Genomic DNA, 26,275 nt, shown 5'->3' on the forward strand with positions numbered 1-26,275 from the left:
GCTGGAACCCAACAGTGACATCATGGTGGGCGGGGCTACACATGAGTGATGTCACAATTGGGGCTCATCCACTAAACGTTCCCAATGTATATAATAAGAATATACAAAAGAAAGAAAAGGAAAGAAGAAAAATAAATAACTCAAAAAGGAAAGAACACTTTTTTTCACATACTCACATTTATTATATTTTATGTACTTTTATACAACAGAAATGTGTTCCCATTTGGGAGAATAATCATTCTCACTTTCAGTCATTGACTTTTTTCAACATTCTTTACACATTTTTTCTTTTCACTATTTTGTTTTCCACTTTAATTGCATTTTTATTCATTTGCACATACGGTTCATATTCACATAGAAACTTTTCTCCTTTCTACCTTTTTACTAGGTTATTTCACTATCATTATCACTTACAGTCACATTTTTCTTTTTTTCCTCAATATCTGTCTCCCAATTCCCCTTCCCATTAAATATCACTATTCCCCTTTGTTCATAGTCATCAACAGCCATATTATCACAAAATATCTTCACCAACTCTTTTTCCAATGGTAAAGATGGCGGCCATGATTGTTGTGCACTGTCCTGACTGGCTAGCTGGTCCCACATCATGAGCCGTGATATTGTTGCACTTCATTGACGCGCTTCTTGCTGCCGGCCGGCAGCAGATGTCATGCCCATGCGCACGCGGCAGCGCTCAATAAGGTGACGTTTTCCCTGATGACCCATTTGCAGCAGCTGTATTCGCACTTTATTAGCCAGCCGATACCCCTCCACCACACGTCCTGTCAAAGAGGAAGCGAAACGCGTGCTGGATTTGTGGCATGCTCACTTGGTCTGTATTATGCATATACTCTATCACGTCATTAATTATTAATACAGGAGAAGTGAGGGCCCTGCTCGCAAGCTTACAACCTACAAGGAATTGGGAGGGGCGCAATAGGTGAGAAGCACTTGTTATTTCAGGTCCAGCCATTATAATAGATAGGGGTTTTCATATAAAGCTGCAAGATCCGGTCATCAACCAGTATGTTTAACTGCAGATATCAAGTGCGGTTTTCATGTGCATGGAGCCTGTGGAGTCAGATGAATAGGAGGGAGCATTTATTATCCTGGGTTGCTTTATGCATGGCATCATATAATAATGTAGGATAATATTAAGATGAGCAGGACTCATGGGAGTGCGGGTTTGTCGGGTTCGGACAAACTTTAGTCCAAAGTTTGGTTCGAGTACCAGAACCTGACCAAAGCTTGACCCCGGACCTGAACCTCATATTAGTCAATGGGGACCTGAACTTTGATGCTGTAAAATGGTTTTAGTAAGGGCTACGGGTTCACTTAAGTAGGCAAAATGGGGGTAAGAGCACGACAATTGCCCTGCAAACAAATGTAGATGGAGAAATTATTTAAAATAACAAAATATTTAAAAAAAATCTTAAGCCAAAAGGCGGAAGTCCAAGCTGAGAAGTAGAGCAGTTCCTTGTGAGTGTATTTTACTGTATTTGCTAATAAATAAATGAAAAAAAACAATGTTGATTCCCCTATTTTTAATAACCAGCAAATGGAAAGCAGACAGTTGTGAGCTGTTCTTATTATTTAGGGTCCCACCTTATTTGTAATAAGTAGAAAAGGCAAAGCAGACAACTGTGAGCTGAAATTAATAGGATGTGAAGCACCATAGTTATTGGGCCCTTCCCAGCATAATAAGACCAGCTCACTTGCAGTATAAGCCAGCGTAGGCCTGAACTTTTTTGCTGTAAAATGATGGTTGAAAGTGGTTGGGGGTTGCAAAAGGAAGTAAAATTGGGTTAGGAGCAGGACAGCTGCTCTGCAAACAAATGTGGATAGCAATCTCACTTAAAATTACAGAGAATAATAAAAAAAAATATAATTATCTTGAACCAGGAGGCAGATGCCAAAGTGAAGAGGTGTATATGGATGTGGCAGTGTAAGTGGAAGAAGCACGGGAGGAGGTATCCAACACTGTTTTTGTGGAGTTTTTGTTTTTTAGGGAAATTGCTTTAAAGTTTTGTTACGGTAATTGCTGGGTTCTGTAGGTGTATTATATAGTGGGTACGGAAATTATTCAGACCACTTTATATTTTTCACTCTTTGTTTCTTTGCAGCCATTTGGCAAATTCAAAAAGTTCATTCTTTTTCTCATTAATGTACACTCTGCACTAGAGTTGAGCGAAACGGGTCGAAAAAATTGAAAAGTCGCCGACTTTCGCCAAAGTCGGGTTTCATGAAACGAAACCCGACCTTAGCGTGAGGTCGGCCACGAGGTCGGCGACTTTAGCAGCAAAGTCGCGTTTCAAAAGATGCTTGAGCGCCCTTTTTGCAGCCAATCATGAAGAACGGACACTGTGGGCAACGTGATGGCATAGGCAGCGGTCACCACCATCTTGGAGAAGGGCATGCAAGTGATTGGCTTGCTTTGTGGGGCATCACAGGGGTATAAAAGGGTGGGGATGCCGACCGCCATGTTACTCATGCTGATCTCAGAATAGGGAGTGCTGCTGCTGGTGATTCTGTAGGGAGAGCGTTAGGCAGGGAAGAAGATACCAAAAACTGATTCTGCTGCTAGCGACTTTGCCTGTACAACACACCAGTCACTGTGCAGTGCAAGGGGAAGCTATATTTTGGTGCATTAGCTCTGTTGGTTATTAGGCTGCCTTTTAAGGCTACCTGGTAGCTGCATTGCTGTGTGCACACTGCTGAGCAAACTGCTTTTTTCAAAGCAATCCAGATTTTATTGTTTTGTCCTTGTGAGTTACTGAGCATTCATTTTTCACACACCGTACAGCGGTGTACGCTCCTCACACAGTACCGTGTAACGGCTGTTATCACGGCCACAGTGAAGCTATCTGTGTGTGACTCTGTAAGGATAAGTCAAGGAGTTGTTCCGTTCTTACAGACCTCCACCTTATAGTTTGGTCTGGTTTTCAAACAGTTCAGTATATTTGCTGTTTGATTACATTCAAAACTATAGAGAGGCAGCGTGTGTCAGTCTGTATCCAAAAACATGGAGCTTGACAATTTTACATACACCGGACAGCGGTATTCGTGCACGCTCTTCTCTCAGTACCGTGTAACGGCTGTTATCACGGCCAAATTGAAGCTAAGTGTGTGACTCTGTAAGGAAAAGTCGAGAAGTTGTTCCGTTCTTTCAGACCTACACTCTAGGGAGATTCCAGTTCTGCCCAATTCTATATACACCTTGTAGTTTGTCATACACTAGGCAATTTCTGCTGGTCACATTGCGGTGTTAAATAAACAGGGCTTGACTGAATCCAAAAGTGTCCTGAAGTGTAGAGACATTCCAATTCTCCACTGTCCTCTATACACCTTGTACCTTGTTTTAAAGTACCAGAGAGTTGGTGGAAATTTGTGTACATTTTTCCAAAAAAGGAGGAAGTGTGGTGGAAGAGTCCATGGAAGTGGGCGGGGTTTGGCAGCTGGTAATGATGGTGTTGGATCTGCTGGTAGTGGCAAAAGCAAAATAGCACCTAATGCAGGAGGTGTTGAACCGCTGCGTCATCGTCTGGCTCCACAAGGCCTCGAAGGCTCCCATTTCTCTGTGAAGGTAAACCGCTTCTAAAGCCGGAGCTTCATGTACAAGTTTTGGCTTGCATTACTGACTCAGCCTCAAGCTCTATTGCCTACTCTTCTGAAGTTTTAAAAAATAAAAGCACTGAGTCGTCATTGGAGGCTCATGGTCATGAACCACATCTTTCCTTGTGTCCTTCACCCCTACCAAAATTGAAGGATGCGGCAGGCCACACTACAGATTACTCCATGGAGCTGCTTTCACATACCATGCCTGGGTTATCAAGTCAAATCGTGAATTACCCTGGCAAAGATGAATCTGACATGGAGTGCAATGATGCACAGCCACTGATAGATGATTCTGCTGGTACATTTACTCAGAGCACTACATTGTCCTCGCTGTGTACTGAGACAGAATCTGATCCAGATGAAACTCAGGTGCCCCTTCCCACATACTATACCACCATACATGGTGCCACAGAGGAAGGTGCACATGACATTGAAGACGAGGTGATGGATGACCCAGTTGTTGTCCCAGATTGGCATCCATTGGGGCTAGAGTGTGCCGCTGCCAATAGCTCACAAGAGGACGAGGAGCATCCGCAGAGGGCATCGACATGGCAACAGTTGTTATCTGGCAGGCCCGGAGCAGTCCAAAAACGGGTTACAAAAACCCAAAAAATTGCAGGACAACTTGGCCAGATGGTCCAAATAGCACAGCGTGCAAGGCCTCAAACTGTTTTCCCTAGTAGGAAGAGTGCATTGTGGCACTTTTTTGAACAAAATCCTAATGATCAGGCAAAGGTTATCTGTAAGAAGTGCGTAAAGACCTTTAGCCGAGGGAAAAATCTGAGAAATTTGAATACCAGTTGCATGCTAAGACATTTAACCACCATGCACTTGCAAGCGTGGACGGACTACCAAAACTCACGTAACACATGTGCTGCTGCTCCCAAAGAAGGTAGTCAGCAACGCAACATTGTTTCCCCCACTGTAAGTCCACCGGTTAGCACACCGCCAGCAGCAAATGTTGAGTTGTCGTTGCAAGGGCTAATCAGTCAGGGAATCACACTCTTATTGCAACGAAAGACTGAATCTAGGCCATCAGAAAGAACACCAACTCCATCACCATCATCAACCCTCTCTCAGTCCACCATGTCCACCGCTAGTTCCACCATATGCAGCTCTCAAGTCCAGCTCACCCTTCCAGAGACTATGAGTAGGACAAAATAGTACTCATCCTCTCATCCGCGTACACTGTGTTTGAACGCCCACATTGACCAACTAATCTCGTTTTAGATGATTCCCTAACGGTTGGTTGAAAGCGCAGCTTTCCGCGAACTAATGGCCTACGTAGTACCACGCTATGAACTACCAAGTCGCCACTTCTTTTCTCGCAAAGCCATCCCAGCCCTCCACCTTCATGTGAAAGACTGTATTGTCCATGCACTCAAGCAGTCAGTGAGTGGAAAGGTGCACCTCACAACTGATGCATGGTCCAGTAGGCATGGCCAGGGCCGTTACGTATCCATCACTGCGCACTGGGTTAATGTGGTAGATGCAGGGTCCACAGGGGACAGCGGTGGTGGAACAGTGCTGCCTAGCCCACGGTATAGGAAACAGTTGGCTGTAGGCGTTCGGCCCTCCTCCTCCTCGAAAGCTGGTCCACAGAGCGCAGTCGCAAGAGCACTGCATCCGCAGCTGACAATGTTGCAAACGAGGTGTCCCCCTATCGATCAGCTAGTGGAAAGCGTCAGCAGGCTGTGTTGCAGATGATATGTTTGGGCGACAGACACACCGCGGAGGTACTGGCCGACTACTTTCAGCGACAAACTGAGTCATGACTGGGCAGTCTACATCTTGAGGCATTCAAGGTAGTTAGTGATAACAGCCGGAATTTTGTGGCAGCCATAGCCCTTTCAAAACTCAGACACATACCTTGCTTGACTCACACCTTCAAACTGGTGGTGCAGTGCTTCCCCACTAATTATTCGGAGTTAACAGGCCTGCTCCAGAAGGTTCGAAGACTGTGCTCGCACATCCGCCGGTCGCCGGTACACTCCAGTCGTATGCATACTGTAAGCTGCAGCGATTGATCCACCTTCCCAAGCACCGCCTAATTATCGACGCTGCAACAAGGTGGAACTCCACCCTGCACATGGTTGAGTGGCTGTGCGAACAAAGGCTGGCCGTAATGCATTTGTGGGAGGATACACGGGCAGGCACTTTGAGGGCAGACATGGAGTTGACAGGTGTGCAGTGGTCGAAGCTGAAAGACCTCTGTAAAGTCCTTCAGTGTTTTGAGGAATGCACACGGCTGGTAAGCGCAGACGACACCCTCATAAGCATGAGGATCCCACTTATGCATCTGCTCATGCAAACTGTGACACACATTAAGGAGCAGGCGTCTGCAGCTGAGGTTGATGAGGAGGAAGAGGAGGAGGGAAGCCTTGATGACAGTCAGCCATTGTCTGGTCAGGGAACTGTCGTGGATGAGGTGGAGGAAGAAGAGGACGAAGAGGAGGAAGATGATGGGGATAATTATTTAGGGGAGGAGGATGCTTCTCGTAGGGCAAGAGAAAATATTGGCTTTGAAAGGTCTGGTACTGGGTTTGAGCGTGATTGGAGGGATGTGGATCTGCCTGAAAGTGCTCCTCCACCCAGCACTCGCAGTGCATCATTGACACCTGGAACATTGACCCACATGTCAGATTATGCCTTGCAGATCCTAAAAAGGGACTCCCGCATTGCCAAAATGATGAACGATGATGACTACTGGTTGGCCAGCATCCTGGATCCACGCTATAAAGGCAAATTCCAAAACATCATGCCACAGGAGAACCTTGACCCAATATTGGCTAATAAACAAGCTGCTCTGGTAAACCGGTTGGTTGAGGCATTCCCAGCACACAGCAGCGGTGAAGGTTCTCACACAAGCCGTAGGGGCCGGGTGCAACTTTGAAGAGGTGTTCGTGGTGCACACATCAGAAGTGGCGTTGGAGACAGGGGTTTCATGACCATGCTGTGGACGGATTTTTCAAGTCCCGCTCACACGACCAGTAATACTGCATCAATTGAAAGTGACAGGAGACTGCACTTGTCAAGTATGGTTACAAACTACTTTTCCTCCCATATTGATGTTCTCCCTCACAGGTCATTCCCATTTGACTATTGGGCAGTTAAACTGGACACCTGGCCTGAATTGGCACAATATACCTTACAGGAGCTCGCTTGCCCAGCTGCAAGTGTGCTATCGGAAAGAGTCTTCAGTGCTGCTGGATCAATACTGACAGAAAAAAGGACCCATCTGTCGACCCAATATGTGGATGATCTAACCTTCATTAAAATGAACCATGCATGGGTTTCCAAGGATTTTGTCCCACCTTACCCTTATGACACATATGTTGCCAGAAAAATTGTTTTCTTTGGTCCGCCTGTTCCTGGGACTTGACCAATTTCGCCTTTAGCAGCAGGTGAATGTCCCACATCAACATATGGCATTTTGTAAACCTCCCTAACTGGGCAGCCTCCTCCCCCTGGGCCGGGGTCACCACCGAGCGCACGCAACCGTGCAAGTGCCGTTGCCCTGGACAGGTGGGTGGGCCGACTCGTGGGCTCGGGACTGACACAGGGTCCCTCATAGTGCAATCAAGTGTCTCTGATGGTGGGGGTGCACACCCGCCATCAGACACACCGCCGTACTATGAGGGGCCCAGTGCCAGTGCCGACCTCCACGAGTGGGCCCCCCTTGCTTGGGCAGGGCCCCAGCATTTGCAATGTTTTCCTCTCCCTGCTCCTCCGCTGTGTAGTCTGGGCTGTCAAATCCATCACTGGGACTGCCACTTCAAATTTGGTGAACTGATACAAGATGATGGTTAAGACGCAGCTATGCCCTGTCCCGCTGGCCGGGATCTAGCTTCAGATGATCAATGGCTTCCATTTCTTATGGACGTCGACTTACAATGAGATGCAGTGGTGGTTTCTCATCAGCTTTAACAGTTTTCCTACCCACAGACGTGTGACATTCTAGCGCACATTTTTAAATGTGCCCTCCCTCTCATGCCAATCCAATTGAATCGCCTACAGCCTGTGGCTTCTGTGTTTTGCACTCCAAAGTTACGTGAGAGATCATGATAGGCAATGAGCACCATGTTTACATCTGTCCCTGTGATCAAAATTGGATGGATATGAGTAACGGTGATGGGATCAACGGTACTGCGATACAGCAACACTTTCTTCAGAAAGAAAGGTTTTTGCTGTGTCCTCACACCAATTAATTGAGGGTCAGCATCGCCTCTGAGAATTGTGACGGAAGTTGTTCCCGTGAATAGTAATTCGTAGATTTCTGCAATCACTAGACTTTAGGTCAATAATTGTATGCATCTCATTTCCTATTGCAGAGAGTCTGGGCTGTCTTACTGAGACAGAAATATAAATGAAGATTTAAAAATACCACCAAAAGTGTATCATGGTGTACGCTTGAAATACATTTCCTTTTTTCTAATTTTTAGATTGTTGTGTAATCCATGCAGAGAACATGGAGATTTTAAATGTTTAAACTATGCTCTATATAGCTGCTATCCAGTGATAATGTACCGTATCTCAACTTTGTACAATCTGGTCAAATCCATACTGGGCCTGAGACCGTCTGAGCCTGCCTCTTGATTGATACACATAGGTTTTTAATGTGCAAACTAGGCACCATATATACGTGTTATCCGTTGTAACTGTACCCTTTATCAACTTTCTTGAATCTTGTAGAATCCATACTGGGCCTGAGAATGGCTGCAGAGCTGTTAAGCAAGCTACAGCACCTGTGGTTTGGACACGTAATGTTTTGCATTTTTTCTGGAATGGCGGTTAGGCCGACATCAGGAATTGCTGTTGACCTGCACTTACTGGGAAATCATCGTTTGCGGAGAATAATTGGAATCCCAGATCCCCATCACTGACGGTGTTCAGCGGGTTATCTGCACCTGTAAGCGACAAAAGCTGGTCCTTTCAGTGTAGCGCGCATGTAGCCCCGGACATGGAAGGCCATGATAGCCCTGTTATTGCTCGATCGCGCTTGCCAGAGCCTCGCGTATCCCTCTAGTAAGCTTTACGCGTACCGCGGGGGCATGCCGGAGTCTCGTTCGTTAACGTAATAAAGCGGACAAATCGCTAGCACAACTACTAATGGATAAACCACACCACACACAGAATCGACAAAGCTTTCAATGTGTGCATCTTTTTGTGAAGTGGCATGGTTGTGGTTTCCACGGTGGAGTCCAATTAAGCCGCAGGCTCCACTCCTGGTGGTGCCCTATTGGACATTCCTTTAAGGTTCAGCTTTGCATCCATACTGCCCCCAGAAACAAACTCTTTGCCTTCATGGACGCTGTTTTGAGGTTCGTGGGAATAACGCCGCCCGATCGCCAGTTGCCATAATTTATTGGTGGGAAGTACGACAGAATATGATCGTGTTCATTTTCAGATTTTGGTTTTCTTTTTTACATTTTTATTCCAGCCTTTCTTGACTTCATAAGGGCATGACAAGCCTATATCTGTGTCTCCTCCACCTCCTCCTTTTACTCCTCCACCTCTTTTGTAAATGTAGTTGCCCTTTTCCATATGTTATTTTTGTCTTCTGAGCATTTTGTCGGCTTTGGGACACCTTTTAAGGTATTTTGTAATTGTTTTCTATGTGTTTGTGTTTGCCTGCCATTGTTTTCAGTGTGAGATTGACAATTATCCATTGACTGAATAGAGCTGTACGCTTCTGATACAGTGCCATATATGTGATGTTATTTTGTGTCTATTTTGTGCTAAATTTGGAAGTTTGGTGGAAGAGGCCGCGGACGTGGGCATGGGGGGGCCAGCTGGTGCTGATGGTGGTGGTGGTGCATCTGCTGGTAGTGGCAAAAACACAATAGCAGCTAAGGCAGGAGGTGTTGAGCCTGCATCATGGTCTGTCTACGGAATGCCTGGAAGGCTACTGTTATGAGCGGTGGAACGCACTAAATAAAATTAAAATAAAGTGCGTTCACCGCTCGGGGTCCACCGTGCGGTAGATGACAAAACCGCTGCTGAAAGAGGCAGGGCACTCAGGCGGAGATGTGCACAGGACTTTAGCTGCAGTCAGTGCACTAAAGCAGACTCTGTTATATGCACAGAACTGCCAACAAAACATAAATACCGCTGAGTCTGTTTAGGGTCACAGACTTCAGCGATGTGGACACGGTATTAAAGCTCACAGAAATAGCCTTAAACACCAGGACTATCCCCTCTAGACCTACCGTAAAACTTAAGGTATGAGGTGTCGCAACTGCGAACACCCGGGAGGCTGCAACCGCAGCACGGCGTGAACAGAGCCGCAAGCAAGGCGCTGCAAGGACGCTGGCGCAATGCAGGACGCTTAGCTGCTGCAAAAGGTATGGCTGGACCGCGCTGGCGCTAGCGCTGCTACTGGCGGCTGCCCAATCACTCACACAATCGCAATATCAGAGGGAAGGGGTTTCATAATAAGTCAGCCACCAGTCCAAGCATCCATTACCATACACACAGCAGCAGTATGAAAATACTAGCGCATGGCGGAACGGCCATGCGCACTTTTTCTAGCGTTCGGGACCTGCCGAAAATCTCCAGAGCCCTGAGCATACCCAATGGAATCAGGAACAGGACCTGAGCACCTGACTCCTGAAGTCCAATGGGAGCTCATCCCATGAGCATGCTCAGAAGAAGGGACGAAGGACTTAGCCTCTGGTGGCAAATGTGAGGATCTGTGTTCCTGCATAGGTATTGTAGGAACCAGATTCCTAACATTACCCCCCTCCTAGGGCCCCCCCTCCCTGAAGCCTCCGACCCCCCAGCCTGCGCCCGGCAATGGCACAGACCTCAGACTCGCCAAACAGCGAACCTGATGTCCTAGTAGGTGAAACTGAAAACCGGGACATATGGATGGTATCAGCGGAGGTCAGGTCACCAGGTCTCAGGAGGGATACCCTGTTGACAATAGGAGCGGAAGGTTTAGGAGACCGCCGCCGTGTATCGACGGCCATCACCACCCTCCATTCGGGGAGACTGTCCCGAGCACATAACGTGCATGCCCGAATGAATTTTTTGAAGTCTCGAGCTTTATGGGGCCACCAATACGCTCCAGCCAAGGTGTATATGAGCCGACATGTTTTATAAAAAAAAAAGCCATTTTATAAAAATAAAGTGAACTTTACTGTTGGAACTGGTGAAACATATACTGTATACAGCAGGCATCAGGTACAAAGTTTCTTTTCACATCTTCGGTTTTACACAGAGGCACAGGCATGGCGGTCACATGTGACAGCATCACAACATTTCAGCAATAAAACATAGGTGACTAGACATAGGTTACACCCCCATTACTAACCCTATAGTGAAATGTAATAAAGACAAGCAGCCCCATACTATGATGTTCCCAACTCCAAACTTCACTGTTGGTATGGTGATTTTGGGGTGATATGTAGTCCCTTTTGACCTCCAAACATGGTGTGCATTATGGCATCCAAAGAGTTCAATTTTGGTCTCATCTAGGCAGACTATATTGTCTCAGTATTTCACAGGCTTGTCTAAATGTTGTGGAGGAAACTTTAAACATGCCTGAACATGCTTTTTATTCAGCAATGGAGTCTTGTGTGGTGAGCGTGCATAGAGGTCATGGAGGTTCAGTGCATTACTTATTATTTTATTTAAAACTAGCTGAAGTGCCCGACGCTGCCCGGGCATAGTAACTAACTGTGGCTAGTTATAGCAAATTCTAATTATCCTCCATCACATAGTCCCATGCCCATATACCCATCATGCATATCCACGATCCCATAGTCGAGTGCCCATATACCCATTATACATCCTTCATCTAATAATCCCATGCCCATATACCCATCATACATATCCTCCATCCCATAGTCCCGTGCATATATACCCATCATACATATCCTCCATCCCATAGTCCCATGCCCATATACCCATCATGCATATCCACGATCCCATAGTCGAGTGCCCATATACCCATTATACATCCTTCATCTAATAGTCCCATGCCCATATACCCATCATACATATCCTCCATCCCATAGTCCCGTGCATATATACCCGTCATACATATCTTCCATCCCATAGTCCCGTGCCCATATACCAATCATACATATCCGCCATCCCATAGTCCCGTGCCCATATACCCATCATGCATATCCTCCATCCCATAGTCAACCATTATAACATCATAATGAGCGGCGGCAGGTCTTGCAACCTATGATGACATCAGCGTCGCCATGGCAACCACTATGACATCATAATGAGGGGCGTGGCTTGACGGGCACACACTTTTTCCCCAGTATGTAGATAGGGGCAAAATTGTTTGGTGAATTGGAACGCGCGGGGTTAAATTTTCGCCTCACAACATAGCTTAGGACGCTCTCGGGGTCCAGACGTGTGACTGTGCCAAATTTTGTGGCTGTAGCTGCGACGGTGCGGATGCCTATCCTGGACATACACACATACACATACATACACACATACATACACACTTTGAGCTTTATATATTAGATAATTGTATCTGCTGATTCAAGTCCATTTTGTAGTTTTCCACTGCTCTTGAACAACTCTTCTGATAATTCTTTCCACTACTCTGAAATCCTGCAAGGAGCACCTGATCTTACCTGGTTTATAGTGAAATTATCTACTTTCCATTTACAGATCATGACCTCAAAAGTGTTCACTGGAGCATTCAGTAGTTTAGGAAGTCATCCGTCACCAATGCCATCAGTAGGTTTTGCAACAATAAGGTTGAGAAGGTCTTGAGACAGCTCACTTGTTTTACCCATTATGAGCTATTTCTTGTGTGGCACCTTGGTAATGAGACACCTTTTTTTAGGCAATCAGTTGAACCAGCTGATATTATTTTTCACTAGCAGGATTGCTTTTTAATTACCAATAGATTTTAGCTGGTGTCGTGGCTTTCCATGGCTTTTAGCACCTCTCTTTCTTCCTGTGTTCAATATTTTTTTCTGTGTCATTTTTACATTCTTACACATAATTTATGGACATCTGTGGATTGATCTCTTTGCCTTTGTGGGTTCAATGGGTTGTTAACGACAAATATGACAAATATGTGTTTAGAAATATGTTTACTTAGAAAATGGTGATGTATTCAATACTTATTTCATGCGCTGTATGTATACACATACACACACCTCTTTAGATGATAAATCACACATAGCATTTGTAACATACTAAGTGAACAAGGTCCATTACAACACACTTTTATGAATCCCTATAAAGGCAGCAAAGGAACGAAAGAGGATAGTAATATAAGTCTAAATCAACATAATAATTTTGAACTTTCGAAAAGATTGTGCAAAAATCCTGCACTGTGTTCCTCTACAGCCCCAGGTTTATATATATTACTGTCATCTTTAGGGCTCATACTCACTTGTGAGAGACTCGTACCATTCTCATGCGAGTATCTCGCATGAAAACCTGGCACTGCCACCGGCACTCGGACAGGAGCGTGCGGCTACGTGTATTTCTATGCCGCCGCAGCGTGCTCCAGTGCCAGTGCTGGCGGCAGTGCCAGGTTTTCATGCCAGAGGCTCTCACGAGAATGGTGCGAGTCTCTCACAAGTGAGTATGAGCCCTTATACTGTTTTTTCTGCGGTTAGTAATTTTCTCCCCATCTAATTGTATATTTCCCGATGGACTTACAAGGTGACAAGTTCTAGGAATCCACTTCTATTCACATACTGGAGGTCTCTACATTACATTAAGTATGGCCGAAACAGCCTCAATTTGCATGTAAAAATGGAGGGAAATTGCTGTAAAAGGTAGGAATAATTTTTCAGGTAACATCAAACTATTAGACTGGTATATTGCATTGGTCATTGCAATACAGTGATTCCAATCTGAGAGTAAATTGATCCAGCAGTTGTTAATAGGTAGCAAGATGTGTAGCTGATCCTATGGCCGGGGTCACACTAACCGACGAAAAATACGGTCCGTAGTTTACATGCGTAATACGGATGAATGACCCCTAAATAGTGCTCTGTAGGTCATCCGTAAGCAAGGTGTGGTCGCGTATTTTGCGCATGTCAGCATCCGTATGTAATCCGTATGGCATCCGTATGCAATCCGTATGGCGAGATTTTCTCGCAGGCTTGCAAAATGGAAATTTAACGGTTTTGAGGCCTGCTAACTATTTAAATCATTAGCCTGAACCCTATTTATTGCCTCAGGAACAGGTGGCTGCCTCCATTCTGTCCATTTGTCACCTTGCATTCACTAGGTGTGTTGGTGTTGTATGTGCAACATGGCAGACAGTCTGAGTTTCAACACAACTGAGCAGGTTCTCTTCAACTGGCTTTTGTCACGCCGCTTTGGCCAACCATACCCAGTGATAGTGGATCCGCGGAGGAGGAGACGCATGTGGGTCCATCCACTTTTGAGGCAACGACTCACAAGAGGTCATTTTCACCGCCTCTATTCTTCTCTGCGGGAGCATCCTGTCAAATTCTACCAATACTGTCGCATGAGCCTTGCAACATTTGATCGACTCTTGGAGACAGTGCGCCCTGGGATAACCTTTCAGGACACAAGGATGCGCAAAGCTATATCTGCAGAGGAGCGACTTCTACTCACAATACGGTATGTACTACACAACCACATTCTCTACGTTCATAATGTGTGGGCCAAAGTATGTATTTTTGGCTTATTGGACTAAGATTAATGCCTTCATCTTAGTCCACATATGTTTCAACTTACAGACCAGAATGTTATGTGTAATATGTACTGAATATCACTTAGTAATTGGGCAAACAAAGATGTGTGTGTTATTCGCTCTGAATTCCTAACAAGTTTGGTATGTATGTACCTGGTGTTTTTGTAATTTGGGCATTCTAAAATCTTCCTTTTCTGTTGTTCTTCAGCTTCCTGTCCACTGGCCTTTCTTATGCCGCCCTCCACCATGAGTTTCTCATTGGAAGATCTACCATTTCAGGCATAGTCAGGTCAACATGTATTGAAATCTGGACAAGACTCCATCAACTCGTCATGCCCGAGCCCAGAATGGAAGACTGGTTGAGGATATCAAGGGACTTTGAGGAGGAATGCCAGTTTCCTAATTGTATTGGGGCTCTTGATGGCAAACATATCCGGGTGCGTAAGCCGCCAAACTCTGGCTCCCAATTCTTCAATTATAAACAATACTTTTCTGTTGTATTGTTGGCTCTGGCAGACCCTAAATACAAGTTTATAATTGTTGACATTGGGGCCTATGGAAGGACGGGAGACTCTCGAGTCTTCAATACTTCCATTATGGCTCGGCGGCTACGCACCAACCAGCTGGATCTACCACCACCACGCCAGCTACCAGGCTCCATTCCAGAATCAGTCCCTTATGTCCTTGTGGCAGATGAGGCGTTTCAGTTAACACGCAATGTCATGAGGCCATATCCCCGGCGCAACCTTGACCACAGGCGCAGAATTTTTAACTTGCGCCTATCACGTGCTCGGCGACTGGTGAAGTGTTCCTTTGGCATTCTTTATGCCAAATGGCGGGTACTCCAGTCTGCCATTCAGCTGAGTGAGCAAAATGTAAATGAAGTAGTGAAAGCCTGTGTGGTTCTTCATAACTTCACCAGGATACATGATTGTTCCTCCTCTGCTGGTGTTGTGCGTAGGCCGGACAATGTGCATAGGGTGAGACCACCTATCAACCTTCAACGTAGATCGCTCTCTGGGCTCAAAGTGCGTGATATTTACACTAATTACTTTATGTCACCTGAGGGGGAAACTTCTTGGCAAGAGCATGCTGTGTCTATGTTATAATGTTTGCTTTTATGTGTGTCTAAATATATATATTTCTACCCCTTCTGATTCTATGTCTGTTTAATGGCATTGTTAAGCGTATGTTAGTATGCTGATACGGTTTTTGATAATTGAGACAGAGACGTAAATTGTAGTAGACAAATTTTTACTTTTGCCTTTTTTTTGTTTCTTTTTTTAAAGGCAAACATATTTGTGCCATATGATAACTGGGGCAATGGGCCAAATTGCCCTTTTTGCAGATGTGATCATTTTTGAAGTATAAAATTTGCACACATTTCCAAAACAAACAGAATGTTATAACAAACTTGCTACATTAGACATTTTGAATCCAAAGGAAAAAAGATGTGTTCTCCATCAACAAAATTATATAAAAAAGATAAAACTCACATTTCTTAGGAATGTTTGATAATCATATTAATAAGCCACCATGACAGCCAAGGCTACCTTACGCGTTTCTGACACATATTACATGTCTGTAAAAAGACTATATTTCACCAAGCTATACTGGGAAAGTCAAAGGATCAAAACAGACTACTCACTTGATAATGCCGAGAAAAGGCGTGCTGCCCTTATTCAAGTAGTCACTGTTTTGCCTGCTAAATATATTCCAGAATCAAGGCGAACAGCCTCAAGAACATCACGCTCTCTCTATGTATTATCAAGTGAGTAGTCTGTTTTGATCCTTTGACTTTCCCAGTATAGCTTGGTGAAATATAGTCTTTTTTACAGACATGTAATATGTGTCAGAAACGCGTAAGGTAGCCTTGGCTGTCATGGTGGTTTATTAATATGATTATCAAACATTCCTAAGAAATGTGAGTTTTAGGCTTTTTATCTAAAATTGATGATGGAGACCACCTCTTTTTTCCTTTGGATAGGGATTTTGAGCACCAGTTGAACCACACTGGGCATCTCCTGCCATCAGACCGCTTATGGACACTGATGTACAGTATGCGTAAACAATTTGCATGTTTTTATGCTGTTATAAATTGGGGAAAGTGGGGGAAGGAGAAGGCGGAAGAGCAGCCTGTGGTTGCTGCTGACTACTTTGAGCAACATCGCCCTGTGTGGGGGCATACTGTTGCCCATGATGTGGGTAGTGTCCTTCCTCATGTGATTGTTGGGGGTACTGGCCAGAGTAATAATGATGAGGGGCATCTTGGTGGCTCTGGTACCCACCAATATAGCCATGTCATCCCCAACCAGGTTGGGACCAGCCTCCAACACTGCATGGGAAAAAGTGGCCATATTGGTGGGGTTGGCTAGAGGCAGACATATGTTGCTGCTGCTGTGAAGGTTGGGTAGGAGGAGGAAGGGGGTTAGGTGTAGGCCCACCTATTTGAGTATCTTCAGACCCTTCTTGAGCAAGCATCTGTGTGGGTGGTCTCATGCGCATTAGATTTCGGGGGGAATGCTGCCACCTCTCCAGATATTCAAACAGCTCATATGGGGTATTCTGGGGTGTGCTTGCATCAAGCAGGATCTGAAAACATCCTCGAATACGGAGCCTCACCTCACGGGAAAGGGTACAGAGATAAAGGGCCAGGCTTCACAAGTATGCCTCCTCACCATCATCTGTATTCACTCTAGCCAGATAATTTAGGACCCCTGTGTCCACATTGGTCCTGGTATCTTGTGCAGGGATCTGGCACCTTCTTCGTCTTCGCCGGGATGTTCCAGCAGGCTGTGGGGAGCCCCAGATCTGGGCAGTTGGGCTGCTGCTCATGTTGCCCTGCTCCTCCAGTATGGGTGATGTTGCAGCAGCAGACGGTCCTGGTGGTGGGGTTTGGGGCACAGGCAATGGGTTCTCCTGAGATGATTCTTCACCCATGCTTCTTGTAGGGGGAGAAGATGGGCCAGCCACCTCATCCCCTACAGGGTCAATTATGGGCTCTGTATCTGAGCTCGTTCCTCTATCCGTAAGGTTGGAGTGAGTTCTGTTATGAAAGAGAACAGAGCCAAAAATACATTAATATTTTTGACCCTGTAAAGTATCTGTGTATTGTGGTGTGAGGTATCTACTTACGGTCTCAGATCCAGAATAGGGGTGAGGAAGGAGAGGTGGTCATAATAAATGTATTTTCTTTTGACGTAGCCCGCATCACCACTCCTGGACCGCTGCTGACGTTCCCGCCTGTACTGATCGCGGATGCTGCGCCAGCGTTTCATCACATCTTCCACTGCAATGTGACAGGAAATATTATCAATTTTACATATCTGATCGGTCACATTTGCTACCAGTAGTCTAGGCATGTGGCCTTCTGGGGTGTGCTTTCTACCCATGGTGGCATATCTAATTGGGCCATCCAGACCAGATATACAGGGTCAGAATAGTTCACGTATCAAGTAACTACACTTAATAACTTGGTTGGCTAAGAGGATGAGGAGCTTGTGGCCTGGGCAAAATTACGGCAGTGTCAAACCATGTGTCACATCAAAATATAACCGCCTCATGAGGAAAAAAGTAGAAGCACAGGAAGGGGGGGCTGATTCTGTATGCATTTTATGGTGTGAGGTAATTTTAATCATTTTTTGGCCTTGTACTTACTCAGTTTCTGCTGCTCCTCACGTGGGCGATCACCAAAATCATGGAACATCTGCCGACATATGCGCCTCCATGACGCCTCCTTTCTTGTCCGGTTGGCATAATGGGCATCACGTTGGTCCCAGAGTTCGGGACGCTCCTGCATCAGTACAATGAGCATCTCCACATTTAGGAAATATGGCGCCATGACGCTGCTGTACTCCGTGGAGGTGTACTTCCTGGATGTCTGGAGCGGTTTTTGAGCTCATTTGCATGTCTAGGCTTCCTGATGATGGATTGGCCCATTTCCTGTCACCAGCCAAAAGACCTGCGTATTTCTCGCAAGTCACACGTGTGGTCCGTGTGTAAACCGTGTTTTTTGCGCACCCATAGACTTGCATTGGCGTATTACGGGCGCATGCTGCGATTGTCACGGACCGTAGAATGTGGCCGAGAAATATACGGCTGTTGGGAGCAAACCCATAGAGAATCATTGGTCCGTGTGTAATGCGTGCTTTTAACGCCTCTCACTCGTCCGTATTCCTCTCTAGTGTGACCCCGGCCTATTACTGAGGATGGCGGGTGGAAACCAAATAGCATTGCACTCATTTCATTGGAAGAAGTATGCTCATAAGACATACTGATAGGGAACTTAGATTGTGATTCCCATCGAGGACAGCGATGATAATGTGTGCAAACTGTAAAGCGCTGCGGTATATGTTACCGCTATATAAAAATAAAGATTATTTATTATAAGATGAAATGGTCTTTAAATAGGTCAAAAGTTAAACATGACATTTCCTTTGTATTTTAGGCAAAAAAAAGTTGTCATTTTTTTTACATTTTAAAATGACAAAAAGGAAAATGGTTAAATGCAAAAGTTTGGGCACCCTTGGAGCTTTGTGTGCTCAGATAACTTTGACCAAGGTTTCGGACATTATTTAGCCTGTAAGAGTGCTGCTTGCTCACTATCATCATTAGGAAAGGCCAGGTGATACAAATTTCACAGCTTTATAAAAACCCAGCCTCCTCTAACGCTGTCCCAAAAAAACAGCAGCCATGGGTTTTTCTAAGCAGCTGCCTAGCACTCTGAAAATGAAAATAGTGGAGGCCCACAAAGCAGGAGGCTACAAGAAGATAACAAAGCGTTTTCAAGTCGCCCTTTCCTCAGTTTGAAATGTAATTAAGAAATGAAAGTTAATATGAGCAGTGGAGGTAAAGATAAGGCCAGGAAGACCAAGCAATATTTGAGTGAGAACTGCTCATAGGATTTCTGAAGACACTTGCACAAATATGGCCTTCAGGGAGGCGGCTTCCTCAGTGGCTGCTGAAGGCAGGCAGTGAGGAAGCCAGTGCAGCGGCTGTCAGATCGCTGATCTGACACAGCGCTGTTCTAAATGTCAGATCAGCGATCTGACACTTCACAGTAATGTCCCCCCTGGGGCAAAGCAATAAAGTGAAAAAAAAGTGGAAAAATAATTTTAAAAAAAATCCCAAAATAAATTTAAAAAAAAAATATTTCCTAATAAATTCATTTTTTGGAAATAAAAAAAACAAACAATAAAAGTACACATAATTAGTATCGTCGCGTCTGAAACAACCCCTCCTATAAAACTGTCCCACTAGTTAACCCCTTTAGTGAACCCCTTAAAAATAAAAATAAATAACAAAGCAACAAAAATGCATTATCATCATATCGCCGAACAAAAAGTGCAATAACGCACGATCAAAAAGACGCATATAAATAATCATGGAACCGCTGAAAACGTCATCTTGTCCTGCAAAAAATTAGCCGCCATACAGCATCATCAGCGAAAAAATAAAAAAGTTATAGCTCGTAGAATAAAGTGATGCAAAAATAATTCTTTTTGATATAAAATACTTTTCATTGCATAAAAGCAACAAAACATAAAAAAAGACATAAGTGAGGTATCGCTGTAATCGTACTGACCCAAAGAATAAAACCGCTTTATCTATTTTACCACATGCGGAACAGTGTAAACGCACCCCCCAAAAGAAATTCTTGAAATGCTTTTTTTTGTTCATTCTGCGTCCCAAAAATCGGAATAAAAAGCGATCAAAAAATGTAAGGTGCCTGAAAATGGCACCAATAAAAACGTCAACTCGTCCCGCAAAAAATAAGACCTCACATAACTCTGTGGGTCAAAATATGGAAAAATTATAGCCCTCAAAATGTGGTGATACAAAAACTATTTTTACAATAAAAAGTGTCTTTTAGCGTATGACAGCTGCCAAACATAAAAACCGCCATATATAGTAAATCAAACCCCCCGTTATCACCCCCTTAGTTAGGGAAAAATAATAAAATTAAAAATAAGTATTAGGGTTAGGGTCTGGGCTAGGTTTGGAGTTAAGTATAGGGTTAGGGTTATGGTTAGGGCTGAGATAGGGTTAGAGGTGTGTTGGGGTTAGGGTTGGAGTTAGAATTGGGGGGGTTTCCACTGTTTGGGCACATCAGGTGGTCTCAAAACGCAACATGGCGTCTGATCTCAATTGCAGCCAATTCTGCATTGAAAAAGTCAAATGGTGCTCCTTCCATTCCAAGCTCTGCCATGTGCCCAAACAGTGGTTTACCCCCATCAATGGAGTATCAGCCTACTCAGGATAAACTTCTGTGAAGTACTTGTTGGTTCAAAGTGCTCACAACACATCAAGATAAGTTCCTTTGGGGGTCTAGTTTCCAAAATGGGGTCACTTGTGGGGGGTTTCAACAGTTTAGGCTTATCAGGGGCTCTCCAAACGCGACATGACAGTCGCAGACCATTCAATCAAAGCCTGCATTCCAAAACATCACTACCTCCCTTCCAAGCCTCTATGTGTGCCCATACAGTATATTTCTCCCACATATTGGGTATCAGCGTGCTCAGGACAAATTGAACAACAATGTATGGGTTCCAATTTCTCCTGTTACCCTTGGGAAAATAAAAAAATTGGGGACTAAAAGATCATGTTTGTGGAAAAAATGTGATTTTTATTATTTTCACACCAAGGCGTCATAAACGTCTGTGAAGCCCTTAGGGGTTCAATGTGCTCACCACACATCTAGATAAGTTCCTTGGGGGGTCTAGTTTCCAAAATGGTGTCATTTCTGTGGGGTTTCCACTGGTTAGGCACATCAGGGGCTTTCCAAACGCGACATGGCGTCCAATCTCAATTCCAGCCAAAAAAGTCAAATGGCGCTGCTTACCCTTGGTAAAATTAAAATTGGGAGTGAAAAGATCATTTTTGTGGAAAAAATATGATTTTTTAATTTTACGGCTGTATCATATAAACTTCTGTGAAGCCCTTGGGGGTTTAAAGTTCTCACCACACATCTAGATAAGTTCCTTGGGGGGTCTAGTTTCCAAAATGGGTCACTTGTGGGGGTTTCCACTGTTTATGCACACCAGGGGCTCTCCAATCGTGACATGGCATCCGATCTGAATTCCAGCCAATTTTGCATTGAAAAAGTCCTTCCCTTCTCTGAGCTCTGTCATGCACCGAAACAGTGGTTTCCCCCCACATATCAGGTATTATCATACTCAGAACAAATTGCACAATAACGTTTGCAGTTCAATTTCTCCTGTTACCCTTGGTAAAATAAAAAAAAATTGGACCTGTAGTAATTTTTTTGTGAAAAAAAAGTTAAATGTTCATTTTTTTTTTTAACAATCAAAAAATTCCTGTGAAGCACTTGAAGGGTTAATAAATTTCTTTAATGTGGTTTTGCGCACCTTGAGGGGTGCAGTTTTTAGAATGGTGTCACTTTTGGGTATTTCTTATCATATAGACCCCTCAAAGTGACTTCAAATGTGATGTGGTCCCTAAAAATAAAATGGTGTTGTAAAAATGAGAAATCGCTGGTCAACTTTTAACCATTATTACTTCCTAACAAAAAATATTTTGGTTCCCAAATTGTGCTGATGTAAAGTAAACATGTGGGAAATTTAATTTATTAAATTTTTTGTGTGCCATATCTCTGTGATTTAAGGGCATAAAAATTCAAATTTGGAAAATGGCAACATTTTCAAAATTTTTGCCAAATTTCTGTTTTTTTCACAAATAAACGCAAGTTATATGAATGAAATTTTACCACTAACATGAAGGACAATATGTCACGAGAAAACAGTGTCAGAGTCACCGGGATCCATGGAAGCGTTCCAGAGTTATTACCTCATAAAGAGACAGTGGTCAGAATTGTAAAAATTGGCCCGGTCATGAACGTGCAAACCACCCTTGGGGGTAAAGGGGTTAAGCATGTGCGTGGATCAATCAAGCTGTGGGGTTGTGTTGCAGCCAATGGTATGGGAAAGATTTTACAAGTAAAGGGATGAATGGATTCAATGAAATTTCAACAAATTCTTAATGGAAACATTACACCATCTGTAAAAAGGATGAAGTTAAAAGGGGATGGCTTCTACAAATGGATAATGATCCTAAACACATGTCAGAATCCAAAATAGACTCTCTCAAAAGGCAGAAGCTGAAAGTTTTACAATGACCCTCACAGCACACTGATCTGAACATTATTGAAAATCTGTGGCAAGACCTCAAAATAGCAGTGCATGCAAGACGATCCAGAAATCTCACAAAGCTGGAAGAATTTTCCAAGGAAAAATTTTGTAATTTTTAAAATGTAAATGATGAAAATATATATTTTTTTACCTAACATGCAAAGAAAATATGTCATGTGTAACTTTAGGCCTTTTACAGATCATTTCCTCTTCAACTTACTTAACTGTTCCCTATAACAGTAATTTTGACCAGGAGTGCCCAAACTTTTATATTCCAAAGTATATGAATTGGGCTATGCTCCAGAACTCTCTCCATAGAAGTACATTAAACATGTGACATACATGTAGATTGCATGTCAAGAAAGGGATTTATTGTTTTTAAGCACAACACTACTTGTACCCTAGTTTACATGTGTGCAATAAAAAGGGATGATCAGCAGCCATGTGTAATGGTAATGACTATGCAAAGTAGTCCAGTGCTATGTATATTCTGCTGTATTGTAATGATCCATAAAATAAATCTCAAATATACATGATATATGCTGACTTCATTAATTACTTTATTTAAGTTATTAAATTTGGCCCTGATGATGATGGGTCCTTGACTCCAGAAGAGTCATCCTTTAACAAGAGAGGAAAAACCCCCAGTGGAGGAAACCTCTAGGGAACCAAGGTTAAAGGAGTGCCCTTCCCTTGGGCTGTGGATAGGTGAGAACAAAGACCGAGCCCGGAATCTGCCTCTTCTTACAGCCGTTACCTCACCTGTGTCGTGGGTACACTTGGCTGCTGAAAGTCTGGTAAATGTCATATGACTGGATGAGAGCAGTCCAAGTCTGGAATCTGCCTCTTCATGCAGCAAGTAAGTCACTCTTCTGTGAGCATGCCTGACTGTGGAAAGTCCGGTAAATGTCATATCAATAAGTGAGAGCAGTCCAAGCCTGGAATCTGCCTCTTCATGCAGCAAGTAAGTCACTTGTCTGTGAACACATCTGACTGTGGAAAGTCAGGTAACTGTCATATCCATAGGTGAGAGCAGTCCAAGCCTGGAATCTGCCTCTTCATGCAGCAAGTAAGTCACTTGTCTGTGAACACATCTGACTGTGGAAAGTCAGGTAACTGTCATATCCATAGGTGAGAGCAGTCCAAGCCTGGAATCTGCCTCTTCATGTAGCAAGTAAGTCACTTGTCTGTGAACACGCCTGACTGTGGAAAGTCCGGTAAGTGTCATATCCATAGGTGAGAGCAGTCCAAGCCTGGAATCTGCCTCTTCATGTAGCAAGTGAGTCACTTGTCTGTGAACACATCTGACTGTGGAAAGTCCGGTAAGTGTTATATCCATAGGTGAGAGCAGTCCAAGCCTGGAATCTGCCTCTTCATGCAGCAAGTGAGTCACTTGTCTGTGAACACGTCTGACTGTGGAAAGTCCGGTAAGTGTTATATCCATAGGTGAGAGCAGTCCAAGCCTGGAATCTGCCTCTTCATGCAGCAAGTAAGTCACTTGTCTGTGAACACGTCTGACTGTGGAAAGTCCGGTAAGTGTCATATCAATAGGTGAGAGCAGTCCAAGCCTGGAATCTGCCTCTTCATATCGCAGGTAAGTCACTTATCATTGAGCATGCCTGACTGTGGAAAGTCCGGTAAATGTCATATCCATAGGTGAGAGCAGTCCAAGCCTGGAATCTGCCTCTTTATGCAGCAGGTAATTCACTTGTCCGTGAACACACCTGACTGCGGAAAGTCCAGTAAATGTCACATCCATGGGTGAAAGTAGAGACCGATCCCGGAATCTACCCCGTTGTGCAGCAGGTAAGTCTCTTGTCCGTGAATATGTCTGGCTGCAGAAAAACTGGTAAGTGTCATATCCATGGGTGAATGCAGAGACCAATCCTGGAATCTGTGTCTGTTTTGCTTCATCACTGGTTGCCTGATTCTCACATGGTAGCCACCATGTAAAGGAGTTGTAGTGGAGTTGTCCCCTCCTGCTGGATTCCTTTTCAAAATAAAGAAAATAGAATTAAGCACTGTAGATAAAGCACTGAAGAAATTACAAACTCATTTCTTTACTGTATCAAGTGTAATCATCCAAATAATGGGACAGGGCAGCAATAGTTAAATCCTGTGGCCTGCTGGAATACTGCGATGAAGCATTGCACGTCAACCATTTAACAAGAGACAGTATTTGCAGAACACGTACACGGCACCTTAAATACCATGAAATCCCCCCTATTAGTGGCTGTAATAATTCCTCACCCAAGACCCCAGTCTTTGAATCAATGAACCTATTCCCATCACAATGGTGGGAACATGTTTCGTGGCTTAACAAATGCCGCCGATCATCATGAATTTGACGAGCTGAGGCTGCCACGCCACCCAACCTGCCCAAGCTCTGGCACTTTATCAGAACTGGGCGAAAATGGCGTGAGAATGCCAAAAGCCACAATATTTTAGCGCAGCCTGTAGTTTCACCAAAATGTTGTGACATTTCAAAGCTTTTTAATGTCAGAATACTGGGGTAAATGAGTTGATAAATCAGGACCCTAAATCTTTTTGAAATAAATCTAAGATGATCTTCTGATAAACTTTGAGCTGAGATAGTAAAACACTTACTTCTTTTTATAGAATCCTTCTTTGTTTCGGAAATATCTCATTTGACGTCCAGGTTGTGAGGACTCAGAATCATAGATATAAACATATCGATCATCCGATTCTTGAAAGGAAACATTTTTCCCTTTGCTTTTATTTTTCATGGGATTTCTTCCTCTTAGAATAGACGGAGGTGTCTGTCTGTAGCCATCTAAGTCCGGATTAATCTTGGACTCTTTCACCTCCACTATACCGGCCTTGTGCAGCATTGTAATGTCTCCAGATGTACAGAAAATGTCAGATTCTCCTGTAACGCAAAATATTGAAATTAGATTTAATAAAATACAAAATTCTATGTGATTAAGATTATTAACACTTACAGGTTATTATAACCTCTAAATAGTATATTAGACTGAGAAAAGAGGGACCCAATCCCCAGAGAAAAGCTCCTGCAATTCAGAGAAAGCAAAGCTTAAAGAGCCACCCGGGGACTAAAGTGAGACCTGACTGGCCCAACGCTGCTCCCAGTCGGCTTCCCCCTGCGCTGCTGCACTTGCTGGACAGATCTACTCTAATGAAAGATATGGGAGAGACCTGTCAGTCAAGGAGATGCCAGCTTGGGACAGCACCAGATTTGTCAAGTCTCTCCATGTGGTCACTGGTCAGCTCTGCAAAATATGTTTTCTACAGATATCTGATATTATCACCCCTAGAATGATACATTGAATTATGACAACAGACGGGCTGAGTCTATAGCTATCAATATATTAACGGCTCATTCACTGACAAGTTCCTATAGAAGACCATTTTTTAATTTATATATTAGGTTGTTTTTCTATTAAATCTATTTCACGAATGCTCGGAGAACTTACTGTCAGAGGAGGTGACCTCATCCTCGTCTGGGCTGTTATCGATTATTACATCAGGGGGTCCAGGCACTGAGATCTTGTTGCCTGTGAGGACGTCTCTCTGTTCATTCCCGGGTCCATGAAGCAAATCACTAATGGTAATTGGTATGTTGTCCTCACGTTTTCCTGTAACACAGAACATAGAAATCAACATTTCTAAAATAAAAGCTTCCATCATGCTTCTCGTGAATGCCCTGAGAACGTACTGTCAGAGGAGGTGACCTCATCCTCATATGGGCTCATATCGATTATTACATCAGGGGGTCCAGGCACTGAGATCTTGTTGCCTGTGAGGACGTCTCTCTGTTCATTCCCGGGTCCATGAAGCAAATCACTAATGGTAATTGGTTTGTAGTCCTCACGTT

Source organism: Dendrobates tinctorius, unplaced genomic scaffold, assembly GCF_039654945.1.
Source record: "Dendrobates tinctorius isolate UK_male_01 unplaced genomic scaffold, ASM3965494v1 ptg000023l, whole genome shotgun sequence".
NCBI classification, from domain to species: Eukaryota; Metazoa; Chordata; class Amphibia; order Anura; family Dendrobatidae; genus Dendrobates; species Dendrobates tinctorius.